We start from the raw sequence: 14461 nt of genomic DNA on the forward strand, positions 1-14461 counted from the left end.
TTCTGGACAAAAATCAGGAAATGAGATGACATTTAACCTGCTGATGTTAAACTTTGGTGCCACATTGATTTCGTGCTGGCTAAATGTGCAGAATAGAGCAAAGACATGCAAGCACCACACTTTATATTGATGGTTCATCTGCTCAGCAACAGAAAAACAACCCAAACAAAACAAACCTGACAGTATTTGCTACTGGCTGTCATTTTAAACACTGATATTAGCCACTTGGCCCAAACTCTGTCATGAGCATCACTTTGCCAAAGGATACTGTGAGCTGTTTTAGATACCTGCAGCTTTCTGTGTGTTCTGACTGCAGAAACCAGCCCTGTAGGAGAACATTTACCTCCTGAGCAGCCCTGAACAAAAAAGGGAGCAGGGAGCTGAGTTAAACCAATCTCAAGTTTGAAGCAAGTAATAAGAACAAATTAATAGGACAGAAGAATAGATGTAGATAGATAGCATCCCTACAGCCTGAAACCATCAGCTATAAACATAATCGGAGGTTATGATATGTAACCAATGTTCCCTCAGTTGTTGTTCTAACTTAGAACAGACGTCTTAATCAAAGCTGTTGTAAAATATCACTTCATCCAAAGTCAAACAATCCAAGAGCCATCTTGAAACAACTGAATTCCCTCATTTTGGTACTTATGTTATAGGATGAGCTAAACGAGCATGTCAGTGGGGACTGGGGCATCCATCTGGTGGTTCACACACTGCACACAGGCTCCAAGAACCAATTACAAGGGCTGTTCCATTCCTGCCCTGATTTCCTGCAGTGGCAAAAAATTAGCAAAAACCCAGGCAAGAAAATAGACTCATGAATAGAAGCCATACAAACTCTACAAAAACGAGCCACGGTTTGCAAGCAGGACCCGCCTGCTGTGAGGCAACACTGATAACCACTGAGCCACCACACTGAGATCGATCAGATAAAAAAAAAAATCAGATCCAAGAACACGGAAAACATGGAAAACTTGCATCCAGAAACAGAAATCAATAGATTGAAAGTTGTGGGAATTTCATGATCTACTGTGAGACAGCGATAGTTATAAGCATATCATTTTGTGTTATGTATCAACACACACAAATACTTAAGCACTGATGGCTGCCTCCAGCTTACAGTATGTGTGTATATGTCCCTGTATGTCTGTCCCGCTGCTTCATGCCTGCCTGACTTCCTCCTTTACAGAAACACACAAGCTTTAAAGACACAGACGCTCCCTGACAGGCAACGAGTTAGTGCAGCAGACCCCCGCTCCACCTCCCCATAACACACACATGTGCACACACTCCATCTCTCCTCTTCATCCCTCCATCCATTCACTCCCTCCCTCTCCGACAGAGCGTGGGCTGAAGCATCTCTCTCAGAATAGCACTGCAGCATTGAAAAGAGAGAAAGCAAGAAAAAGAAAAAAACAAGAGGACAAGAAGAAGAAGAAGAAAAATAACGACTTTTGTTCCTGTTATTATCTGGATCGTCTTTTTTGTGTGTTTTCTGCAACGGTTTCAGTCAGTTCCGCTGACTTGCGTCCGTATCAACCATGTCGGTCGGCTGTCATCTCTCAGGAGTTTTTTTTATAAATATATATACATGATTCCTTTTTCTCATTCACTGTCTTCCTCCTCCACCTCCTCCTCCCTCCTCTTCTCCCATCCATCTTCACTAGTTTCAAATCATTCTCGTTCCCTTTTTTACACCATCTCCCTTTAACTCCTCTGCCCCCCCCCCCCCCATTCTTCTCCCTTTCCTCCCACCATTCACTACACTTCCGTCTCTCTGAAGCCTGATGGGAAAAGTTCCAGTGCATGAGGGCATGCAGCAGAAACAGGAGCAATATGGCTCAGTATCGCAATGTGGGCCGGGGCGAAGCTGGCAGAGCCGTCGCTGCAGTGAACTCGGGCCATAAAGGTCAGTGCACTGCCCTTGTGATGCAGCAGTGGAATAAAACTGGTTTAAAAATAAAATCCATTAATGTAGCCTAGTTTTCAGATGATAACACGGAGTCGGGAGTATTATGAGAGACTCATGCTTCCATTAACTCTCATCGCAATGAAACAACATAATGTTATAATGATTTATTTCAGAGCTGAGTAATCTGGTGTTTGGTGGGCTGATCCACTACAACACAGTTTAACAAAGCATATTTAGACCTGCAAAATACAAACAGAGCACACTCGGGTCGATAACTGTGAGATTTAGTTTCATTTTACAGGCAGCACATAGCTTTAATGAAACTTTATTTAACTTCTCGCATTTGACTCCAGGAATCAGCTTCAAACACTCCCCACACAGCTGCTGTTTATGAGGGGCATCCTATCAGAAGACAGCTGGCTTAAAGGGGAGGAGCTAAAACTTAGAGTTTTAGAGAATGAACTGAAGGAAGGAACCATTTTGAACTGTAAAAGAACACGCTATTAGCGCTATTAGCACACGCTATTACAATCAGGAAATGTATTGCTTATTACAAACTACAGCTCACAGCTTCATTTCCAAGAAGAAAACATGCCTGTACGGATGATGTGAAAATTGCCTTTGTCACTTTTGTTTTTTGCCTGAAACTTCAGCCTTTGTAGTGCGACTGTTAGCCCAGCTGCACTGTTATCCAATTCTTTTTCAAAACTACCGTGACTAAAGCGCTGCATTTAGAGAGTCCTTGAGTTCGGAAACACCCGACCAAAGGCTGTGATGATCATGACTCAGTTTCCAAATGCATCTTCGTTGTGGGCGTGTTATACATTCAAGTATCCTAAAACTTCTCTATGACCGGATCAACTCCCCCTCAGACAAGAGCAGCCAAACATTTAAACGTCACTTTACAAACTAGCAATGGAAAAGTCTCATCGGGCGTATCAGAACTTTACTTTTCATTATTCTATATTTTTTAAGAGGAAAAATGCAATCTATATTGATTGCATTTCTCATACGTGCTGTATACAAATTAACGTTCTTGAGCAACAAACTTCAACAGAACTGCATTGAATTAAAAGCTAATCACTAAATCCACCCCTGCTCTGAACAGGAACTTGTGACTGACAGTTCCTACAGCTAAACAATCAGCTGCCTAATAGATACTTACAATCATTAAGCCATTTATATATAATTAAGTCGCCTCTGTGTGTGGGCTTATGCTGCTATAATGACTAGCACACCTGGCACAGAGAGATGAACTACTGTGTTTCTCTCTGTCTTATGGACATTTGCGTTTCCATATTTACATGCAAAACACTGTCAGCGCTGACTCTAGGGACGTGTTTCCAACTTTTAAATATTTTATTCTCCTCACCGTTGTTACAAAGAGAAGTGTTTCTCTCTTTCTGTGCCGCAGCATGTAAGAGGAGTAAAAAACATAAACAACAGGAAATGCATTGAGTCCATTTAGGTAAGGGGACATGGACTTATTGTGATAACTATATGTGGAACAATCAATCAAGCCTACATGTGTGTCAGTCACTCCACAAAGATACATTTTAGCATTAGGAAAACCTGATCTATGAATCATAAAGTCTAAATGATTTCCTTTGTCTCACTTTAAGTGATATTTGGTGAAATTCATTCATTTCTAAAGTTCTGCACAGGAACACAAATCCTGTTCATTCACTGTGGTCCATCTGGCCTACTTTCACAGAGTCGCTGTATATCTTCGTGTCCCAGTTCCTCGGGACACACACCATGAAAATGCCACATCCTAACATAAAGGGACTAGCTCACAGTGTTTGGGAGTTTCTGAGGCACTCCATCCAGGATAAACGATTTTCATCAGGGCCTGAGACGCTGATAAAGACTTGATACGTGTTGGTTTGTCTTGCTTGCTGAATTGCTTGAGGTATACATTTATTTTTTACATGTTTTAAATTCGTAGCTGGTGTTAGAGCACCTGTTGGATAAGCCTTTAGAGCCATATAGCATTTCCCTTTTCTCTTTTTTTGCACAGTATTTGGATTAATTCCAACAGAACCTTGAAAAATGCATTGCATGCTTATCAAGCGAAGGTCCTGCAAGACACAAAATCAATGCAGCAGAGATAAAATCCTGCCTTTTTGAGTAGTTAATGCTGAATAAACCAAATGAGATGTAGATGGAAATAATATTCCTGTTGTTTTCTTGATTAACTGATTCATTGTTTAGTCTTTGACGAAGAACATTTTAGACATTTTTACTTTTATTTATTCTATTTTGCTTTACTGAATTTATTGAGCTATTTTACTTTAATGACACACTTAATTTTACTACATTCAGATTTTTGATTGGAATTTATCCTATTTCAAAAATCATCTTATTTTTATTATTGTTCTGATTTTTACATTCCAATATGTTTCATTTAGATTAGCCCAGTATTGTTTGATCTGTATATTTGTTAGGTGGTTGCTAGATGTAAGGTATTTGTAATAAGTTATTTCTTCCAGGACCTTGATGTCAGCTTTTCAGTTCATACATGTTCTTATTAGTTTCCTAGAATATTCGCTTCACCTTCCTTTTAGCTTCTAGCTTTCAGGGATCAACCTCCTCAAGCACGACTTGACTTGTCTTTCAGATCCTTTCTGGACTCCTCCTGTCCTTAAGAGTTACTTTTTCCAGTAGGAACTCTTAACTCCCAATGAGTACACACCCGCATAGAGTACCAAGACTATTTGTACCATCATACACACAGTCACCATTTGGTTTGGTGTGATGGGCATGGCAGCCCTGGTAGTCAATCTACCACGGGCTTTCATAACACCATTTCTGTACAAGGCTGAAATGATCTATTCAGCCCTCTTTGTCTTTGCTTTGGCCCGAGGTCTCCTCAAGCATCCAGGGTAGCAACACTGTAGTACAAGTTGTTATTACTGTGTTCCTCTTCCCTTTGGATTTTTGGCAGTTTCTCCATTTTTAAGAACTATTCTATTCTATCAACCTCCACAGCCTATCCACGCCTGGTATGTATCCTGAGTCCCTCAGATTTTGGTATAGCTTTATTATGGTACCGGTGTTGTAGACACCTAGGTACTTGGCCAAAGACACGCTCATGGTCTGGTTTATTGTTGCCACTAGCAGTGACAGGCTTCACTCACATACTATATCATGCACAATTCAAGTTTTAAAGTTTTTATTTTGTAAAACTGAAATTGGCTACGATGGTTTTACAAGGTGTTATAGATGCTTGAAGGCTGCAAATGGGTCATTTTAGCCCAATGGTAGGTGGTTGCTAGGCAACATGATAAAATCATGATATCTGATAGCGATAAGAACTTTCAGAGGCATAAGACGTACCTGTTGTTGCTCATCTATAAGTACCTTTTGATTTTAAAGCCACCTTATAGGAAAAAATAGAAGAATGTTGCTTGATAATATTAATTTTAAGGATATATAATTAATTATAATATTTAAATATAATTATAAGGGATATTAAACTGTTGTTACTATTATTATTATTATTATTATTATTATTATTATTATTAATAATAATAATAATAAAAGTATAACAGTTATTATTATGGGATGCCGTATGCAAAAGTTCTTTTTTACATGATGCACTCAGTTTATTGCACCATATGCTCTGCTCATAACTGTGAAGCAGACAGTGACAGCCACTGTGAATGAGGAGAATAGTGAGACATCTCACAGATATCTCTCAGATTTATCCGCTTGTTACTCCCAAAGCTGCAGACCTGCGAAACCGCTCTGAATATTTTCCTCAAAAGATTATCGAGCATAATTAGTCAGTTGGATCTCGACGATCTCCATTCCTGCGCCATGGGAACAGAGGTGCAGTTTTTGCTGCGACGGTTTCAGAAGGCGTAAATTAAACATAATGTTTTGCTGTCACGTACATGCAGCAGTGGGATGTTTGCCACGCACGCCCATCTGCTGAAGGTGATGGATAGGACTTGGTGAAAAAAAGAAATGAATGATTTTTTTTTTTTAAAATGGCCGCACGGAGCTGCACCTCCCTCACAGCCAACTGAAAGGTGTCGGCGCAGCGACTGGCTTTTTCAGTTCTCATTTAGCCCGTCGTACACAACTCGAGGCCTGAGTGCGATGACTAACCTCTTGGTAAATAATTTCAGTTTGAGCAGCTCAAACAGTGACACTGGCAAGCAGCTCTGACAAAACAAGTCAACAGACACTCTGCAACAACAATCACTTCTGCCAAGAGTCTCAGACCCGATGTTGTGGGAAGATACCAGAGAAAGTCAATACATGGATACAATTTGAGAGTTTCTCTGTGTGGAAGGCACTGTGGTTAACCCCCAAGCAACCGAGCGAAATTAGCTATTGGAGCCAATTATGCCCATATTGTATCAAAAAGAGATAAAGTAGAGGTAAAATGAGATGGGGATTCAAGACCTTATATTCTGGATTAACTGGAGGGTTTTCAAGGAGTTTTTAGGAATTTGTTTTTTACATGATGAATTACAACAGTCCACTGTAGGAGTAATAAATGCATGGACTAGTTCTTCAGTATCACCGAATCTTTTAACGGCTCCTTTTGCTTGTATTATACACACACTGATTCCTTTACCTATGATTTATTAATTTTGGTTTTCAATAATTTTTTTTGACAACCACAAATTATACAAACAAGACAATCGTCATGTGTTACTTTTTACAAACAAGGTATGTTTGAATTACAGCATGTTCACATCATGTTAACACCAAAATATAGATGCCCTGGTCACTCTGTAATACTTTTATTAACAGCAAATTAAAATGAATATACAGTGCTGTTTAAATCAGTTAAAAAACATTTTATGGATATTTGATGTTTTAAATATTGTGCATAAACACAAAAGCTTTTTCTGCAGAGTACTTTCAGCTTGTAATCCATAGATCACTGCAAAACTTAATCTAGTGATCTGAAGTGCAACTACAATAACATCAAAGCCTATAAACAAATATATTTTAAATAACTCTTCATTATCGTGGGCATAGCTCCTGTAAAAAACAAAGAGAGGCTGTTAAAGCTTAATAAGTTAAGAAAATTATTTAGTATTGGATCCATTAGGGCTGTGCGATATGACCAAAATCTCATATCCCGATATAAAACATCTATCGTCCGATAACGATATAAAACACAAAAAATTTAATATTTTCTGTAAATTCTGTGAATCTTGGGTAGGTGAAGTGTTTCTAGCTGGGCGTCGTGTACCTGGAGTCGAGTGTTTTAACCGATGCATGAAACGATACATTTTTAGACATAAGTTGTAACGGCCGCCGTTTTCTTTGTGAGTATTGATTACACGGCGTGTTCTGGGGAAAAGCCTGTTCTAACGTTTATTTTTTAGCACCTGATGACTCTTTTTTTGCTTCTCATCCGTCAATAATACTTTTTCACATGATTCCGTTTATTTTGAAAAGTCTCAACAGGATCTTGAGCTTTATTGTGAAAGGTTTATGTGGAAAATAAACAAGTGAACATGCGATGGTTTTACCGTCGTTGTTGCTAACGACAACCCATAAAAAACAGGCGCTTGTCCGTCCGTAGTGTGGTTATATTAAATATAAGAGAAAGAGAGAACTTTAAGAAATGAATATAGTCACTACAGTGACCATCAAAACGATAAAAAAATATTGCCGTAAACAGTTTATTTTGCGACACCACAAAACAATCGATAGCGTAAAATGATTTTATACGTTTTTATATCGTCATCCGATATATATCGTTATATCGAACAGCCCTAGTATCCATGTTTTTTTCATTTTCCTGTCACTGTCTGCAAAATAAGACATTTTTCCAGGAAATGCATTTACACGTCGATTACAGAGGACATCAGAAACCTCATTAAATCTAGCAAGGAAGTCTCTTTGTTGACAACAACTGCTTAATTTAGAACAAAGTCATATTCTCCCACACAAAAACACAAACTGTATTAGATGGTAAATATCATGGAGACCTTCTCAGTTCTTTTGATGTAGGGGAATATTAAATGAACCACACACAGTCAAATAGAAATGGATAATATGACCTAAAATCTCCACTTTATAATAATGAAGTCACACTTTTTCATAACTCCATCCTGACCGTGTGTCTGATATGTCTACACTAGCCAATTATAACTGTGGCAGCCTCAAAATGTTGGGAAAGGATTGTGGGCATAACCTTGGATGTCTTCTAACTTTCACTCTGAGTGCTCATTTTACTCATTAGTATAGCTGATATCACAGCACAGACATTATCTTTAATGCGTAAGGTGATTTTGTCAGACTCCGCTCTGCCCACTGAAGCTTTGCATATTCCCATCGATTACTGTCAAACCACCAGAGTGCACCAGCTCTACTTTTCAAGCATACCCTCTCCAACAACAACAGCTGGGTGGTATAGTTTTATTTCCCAGCCTGTAATGGGCTCGGGAAATCTGTTAAAGTCGCTCACACCTTTGGCCATTATCAGCAACCCAGCTTTTAACTGACTACGGGTTTTTATTTGAGGAAATGTGATATTTCATTTAGTGGAAGATTGATAATGTCAGTGATTCACTGAATCTGATTTACAGTCCAGCCACTAGCATCTCACCACGATCTATTATGTTGGAGGCGGTTACTCTAATTCACAGAAACCTTGAGCCACTCATGCAAGGACAATATGCCAGATGAAAATAAGGTGCACACACTCTGAAGCTCTGCAGCTTTCATCCATTAGTCATCTCATCTAAAAATATTAGAAAAAAAAACAGAAAGTCACTTAAATCCATCAAAGTGTGAATAACAGGCTTTGTTCTACTTTGCCATTGCATAAGGGATGTGAATGACTCCAAATAACCTCCACAGACACTGAGTCTGCTCCACTGTCGGTCCCAGCTGATACGGGATCAGCCAGCACAGAGCCCAACCAGGACAGACACATGTCAGCATTCACACTGTTAATTAAGACGTCTGCTTTGCACCATTTTTTCAGATAAAACTAATGAAGAGTATTATATGAAATATACAATAGCCAAGAATGATACAGTTAAATATCACTCAGCTTAAAACTAAAAATATGTGTTTAAACTAGCGCTGTCAGCGTTAATCTCGTTAAAATGACGTTAACGCCATAACCGCATTAAAGCAGCAAGTCTCCGTTAGCGACTTAGCATGGATCGCCCAGTGCGAGGGGCTGCTAACGCGCTAACCGCGCCAAAGCGTTGACGCCATGCAGCCCCACAGCACTAGTTTAAACTAATTTTAGCTAACTGAAATAAAAATAATCTAGACTAACTAAAATGTTATTGTGTAACATTCAAATTTTAGTCTTTTGTCTTATAAATAAAACAATAAAACCTAAACTAAATGAGCATACCTCCTCTTAAAATGAACTGAAACTAAAGGGAAAATACAAATAAATCTAATAAGAAAAGTCAAAATTTTAAAATGTATAATAAATCTTTGGGTTTAAATAGCACATGTTTTGGTATGAGTGTGCTCAACTTGAGATCATCCTTTTAAAAATACACCTACAGGTGTTGGATCCGGTCGAGTCACTGCAGAGCACAAAAGAACTTGTTCCTTCCTGAAGGTTGCTGCAAGCTCAGAATACCATCAGTCATTTGTTCCCACGTCTCCAGTGATGACGTGAACACCTGAGACTGCACACAAGCTGCCGGTGAACATCCGGGGTTGGGCTCAAGGTCAACCATCCCCCTCTGAGGAGGGGGCCACTGAAGGCATGACCACCATCAACCAGATTAATCACCGCTGACTCATGAAACAACCATGATTAATGGCGAAGCTGCAGACGATCCACCTCCTCCACCGCACTTGGAATGTGCTGCCAGACCCAACGTGCACTAGCACGCTGAAGTCAACAGCCATGCGACAAAGGACAGCAACTTAGAGCCTTTTATGACATTAAACTCTGCAACTCTGCCCAAAATAAACCACATTTTACGAACACCCTCCCTCTGATAGTCTCAAACTCTTATATCATCCCTCTGTGATGTGTAACTATTTTGTCATCAGGCTGCTATCCCCACGTTCTCCCCAGCTTCCACTTCAATCTGTGATTCCCTGCTTTTCCCAGAATGCCCTTCAACAGCTCGCAGAGAGTGGGCGGGAGCATGTTGGTTTCACTCAGAGGCAGGTAGGCGTGTATAGGTACACATGCAGCTTGAAAGCTGTGGGGTTATTCACATCTATATCTGCAGCCCCTTCCTCAGATGTGTCCTGTAGCTACACTGCATTCAGCTCCACCGAGGCCACTGTGGGTGTACACAGTGAGCTCTCATGGGGCTTTTACCCCCTGTTAATACAACATGTTGGTGTAAAAGAGCTGATTGCAAGGAAGCAGAAACAGAAACGAGTCTATATATGCGTCACTTATCCTGGTTTAATAATTCAACTTCTGTTCAATAGTTTTCTGAAAAATATATTCAAACACCTCAGAAACAAGACAGGTTGCTAGAAACATCTGAATTTAAAGATAAGGGTTTTTCTGTTAATGAGAAATTTTGGCACCCTCAAAAGAACAATCACCTGGACTATAATAAAAAATATTATTATTCCAAGAAGAATAATCCTTTCAGTGTGGTCTTCCCAGGATCTCCTTCCAGCTGAACAGAAACACCTCAGGAGCTGTCCAAGAGGCATCTTAATCAGATGCTGAACCACCTCAGCTGGCTTCTTTTGATGCAGAGGAGTAGCGACTGTACTCTGAGCCCCTCGTGCTATCTCTAACACAGAGCCCAGACATCGTTCAGAGAAAGCCGATTTCTGCTGCTCGTATCCATGAATTCATTCTTTCAGTCACTACCCACAGTGTGTGGTCGAAGGTGAGGTTAGCACAAACCAGTAAATCAACCAGTACACTCAGCTCTCCGTTTACTACGGCAGACCTGTACCCATTAATCTGTTGATCTACCGCTTCTCTTTTCCCCAGCGAGACACTGAGGCATGTTCTCCTACTTTCATCCCTCTGTACCACTTACTGGACAAGCAGCGGGACAGTTTATCCAACAGACTGATTCCATGCTGCTGCCAAATGGACAGATACAGGAAATCTTTTACACCACACGCTATCACCTCAATATGACAATAAGTCTAAGAAAAAATGAAGCAGGTATTTCACCCCTCATTGCTGAAAGTGTCTAAATTTCATTATATCGCTGCTACGATCTCATGAATATCGCCTTGTTAGCGTTAGTGATTGGTTGTAGCTACGATAACTGCTCCAGTAAAACTACATTTTTATTTCTTTATTCATTTTTAAAAGTGTCTTATTAAGTGGATTTCAGTGATACTGGGTGAAAACTTATATACCAACCCTCAGCTGCACTTTTCCAGTTTATATTCGGTACTATAAAATTTAAGGTGCCACCCAAGATAAGTGGAGCCTCTGTTGCAGAGACATTGACTGACTTTAAATCCCATGAACAAATGCTAGTTTGTGCCTCATTGGCAGACTATGGATGCATATGATTGGTTGTTTTGTATTTTTTCTACTAACGTTAACATTGAGCAAAAAAAATCCCATTTTTGATTATGGGGATTTTGATTATGAGCCACAACGTGGCAACAATCCAAATTAGACGAAGAAGAAGAAGGTGTACTTTATTGGTCCCCGTGGGGAAAATCCCTCTCTGCATTTAACCCATTCACTCAGTGAAGCAGTGGGCAGCCATTGGGCGCCCGGGGAGCAATGTGTAGGGACGGTACCTTGCTCAGGGGTACCTCAGGGTAGCTGTTCAGGGGAATCGAACCCCCGACCTTCCGATCATGACTTACTATGAGCAACATTATTTGCTTCTGCAGAAACAACCTTCAGACTCAACCTCGTTTTAGCAAAAACACATTTTATTAGCAATCCAGTGCAAGAAAAAAAAAACTACTCTGCCTGCAATCCTAAACTGAAACAGCGACGTCTCCGGTTGGTGGAGGTTGCAGTTACCATGGAAATGTATAAACCTGCAAATGTCAGGTTGCTTAGTGAAAGAACTTCAGAAACTGTGAGCAGTAACTGTACCATAACTAAGGCAATGCTTTATTACACATTCAAACAATACAAGCTAAATATATATAGAAGTATTCACTTTGATCAGGTTGGAAATTGGCTGCTGTGGAATCTGGGATTGGCATTATGGGATGAGTAGTTCCTTCACTGTTTTAAGCCATTATGTACTCAGTCTTGTGCCTCTGCCCTGTTTTTCCTTTATTTTTTCATCCAAATTAATTTTTTTTTTTTACTGTAATCTTGTAGCTGTTTGGCTTGGTTGAAGATTTGAAACTCGTTCATTCGCACATTACACCTCAGAGATCACAGCGGAAAAAACACAACATTTTTACATGTAGAATTTGATGCTAATTAAACTAAAGCATATTCTTTCTTCAAGATCCACATACTTTTAACTTCTCACACATGTTCACTCCTGTGTAATAAAGCTAGCATCATCATCGCTTGATGGACAGCTGTGCATTTTAATGAAAACCTGAAGCAATTACCGACTTCACAGCAAGTTTCACACTTTGTTAATCCATTAAGTTAGCCACATTGGACACGTTTTCTAGGCCAGTTCAGGCCCTCAGGCCACACCTTTGACTTGGATGGTAAGTCAGAGTGGATGGTAGCATTATAGCATGGTGGCCTCATAACAAGATGGCCCTAAATGATAATTAATGATTCCAAAAATAGTGGCATTTGATATGCAGATGTGTCATTGTTTACAATTATACTGTAATGACAGAACAAAGAGGTTAGAAATGCAGGGTGCACTGCCAGAAGCCTTTTTCTTTCTGTTTTATATATGTAAAGTGTTTTCAGGCTGGATTTAATTTGAAGTTTCAATTAGTCACTCTGCTGCTGGTGAAGTATCACACCACTATTTTTATGTGGCCTAACAGGCCAAATCTAAGTGCGTAAATAATGGAGGTAGGGGAAGCTCTTCTCTAATGTACCCTCGGTTTCAGTAACCCGGTGAGGCAGGTGTAGGTGTGCAGCTCTAAAAAATCCTGGTTAAAACACATCCTCAACCACACACATGGCCCTGCAACCATATATATGCAAGGTGATATCATCCACAAACATGCACCTACACAGACACCTACACGCATGCATACCCATCGCAAATTCACACAGGCACACACTAAGTTAGGTGAATGCTACTCAACACCTGTGCAGCGCAGAGAAGGGCAGTTAGTTTGCAGGATTTCTGCAATATTTTATCCAGTCATGCGTGTGCGTGTGTGTTCCAGCCCTCTTTCCCCCCTTATAATGTGGTCGCAGATGCAGACAAAAAGCACACAATCATCTCTCTTTTTATGCAGCTAGTGTCTCCATGTATGGCTGATGCTGCAGCTGCATTCAGGGCATCACAGTAAGACATAAAATGGGAGGGTTTTGTTGCATTATGCTGAGGCGTTCCTGCATTGTATGCATGAATGGCTGCAGACGAGCCTCATGATAAAAACCTGTTCGCCTGTCTACCACACTGCAGTACCGACACAATAAAGAGGGCAAATACCTGATTTTTCTTTTACGCAGGGGCTCCACGGAGAGGAGGATGCTGATCCTATAGATGCGGCACCCGTCACCATTTTCCCCTTTGAAGAGAGAGGAAAAAACAACAGTGTGCACAGCAACGTGTAAATTGAAGTAAAATGCAGTTTTGTCCCCATCAGTAAATAAACACAGGCTCTCCAATGAAGCGCAAAGATTGCAATGCCACACATGCGCCCTAGTAGGGAAAATGTGGCACTGCTGATGCCTTTTAAGTTAATTTCAATCGTATTTTACAACAATAAAAAAACAAAAACAAATTGTGGGTTAAAGATGTCTTAATGTAAACTCCGACACTCGCAAACCCAAAATGTGACTACAGCTTTGAAGTTACGCATGATTAAAAGCATCGCATGCCACTCCGGTTCACAATTTTCATGCCTCTCAAAGCAGCAGTGCTCAGAATGAAATAGATTTTTTACCTGCTTCCTTCTTTGTCGCCTCCGCTGGGATCCCTATTGTGATTCGCGGATAGTGAATGGAAATGTGTCACCTACATGTTTCATTGTAATTCCCAGGTCTGGAAAAAGGAAATTGATTAGCCGCAGTGAAGCTTTGCTCGGTTGTTTTTTCGCCTCCTCCAGTATAAGAATGAAAATAAAACCAACACAAAGATAATAAAAATAAAAATCAGTAAGAGGACGCGTTTATAAAATAATCGTTCAAGTGTCGTCGCGTTATTTCAGCCTGCTCTTTGTGGTGGATGTGTGCGCTCTCCCCAGTGATGCTCCAAGGCTCCACGTACGCCCGGCGCTGATGCTGCTTCGGCGTCTCTGCCTCTCTGACAAAAACTGCTCTCACAGAGGTCCGCTGCTCTCTGCGCCCAACTCATTGATTGGACAATATGGCACTAGCCCACGTTCGCCTTTCTAAAGTACTGCAAATGATCGACCAATCCTGTAGCGGATGCCTACATCTGATTGGCTGTGTCCTGTTCGAAATCGTCGGTAAGTTCCTGGAACACGCGCACCTGTGACTACTTAGTTAATGTAAATATTAATGCGCTGGTC

At 40.3% G+C, this 14461-nt stretch overlaps 1 protein-coding gene across 2 annotated transcripts in view; it reads right to left on the bottom strand.

The window, feature by feature from the left end:
- Positions 1-14261, bottom strand: part of shisa7b (shisa family member 7) — a 51310-nt gene extending 37049 nt beyond the window's left edge. For both annotated transcript variants that reach the window (XM_085261626.1, XM_085261625.1), the window contains exons 1-2: positions 13874-14261; positions 13417-13495 (exon numbers count right to left, since the gene is read on the bottom strand). The gene's annotated coding sequence lies outside the window, so the exon portion shown is untranslated. The remainder of the gene's footprint in view (positions 1-13416; positions 13496-13873) is intronic.
- Positions 14262-14461: the final 200 nt, after the last annotated feature.

This window comes from Mchenga conophoros, linkage group LG22 (assembly GCF_057382185.1).
Source record: "Mchenga conophoros isolate Kocher_MC1m ecotype Shallow Benthic linkage group LG22, M_conophoros_male_GT1.1, whole genome shotgun sequence".
Taxonomy (NCBI): Eukaryota; Metazoa; Chordata; class Actinopteri; order Cichliformes; family Cichlidae; genus Mchenga; species Mchenga conophoros.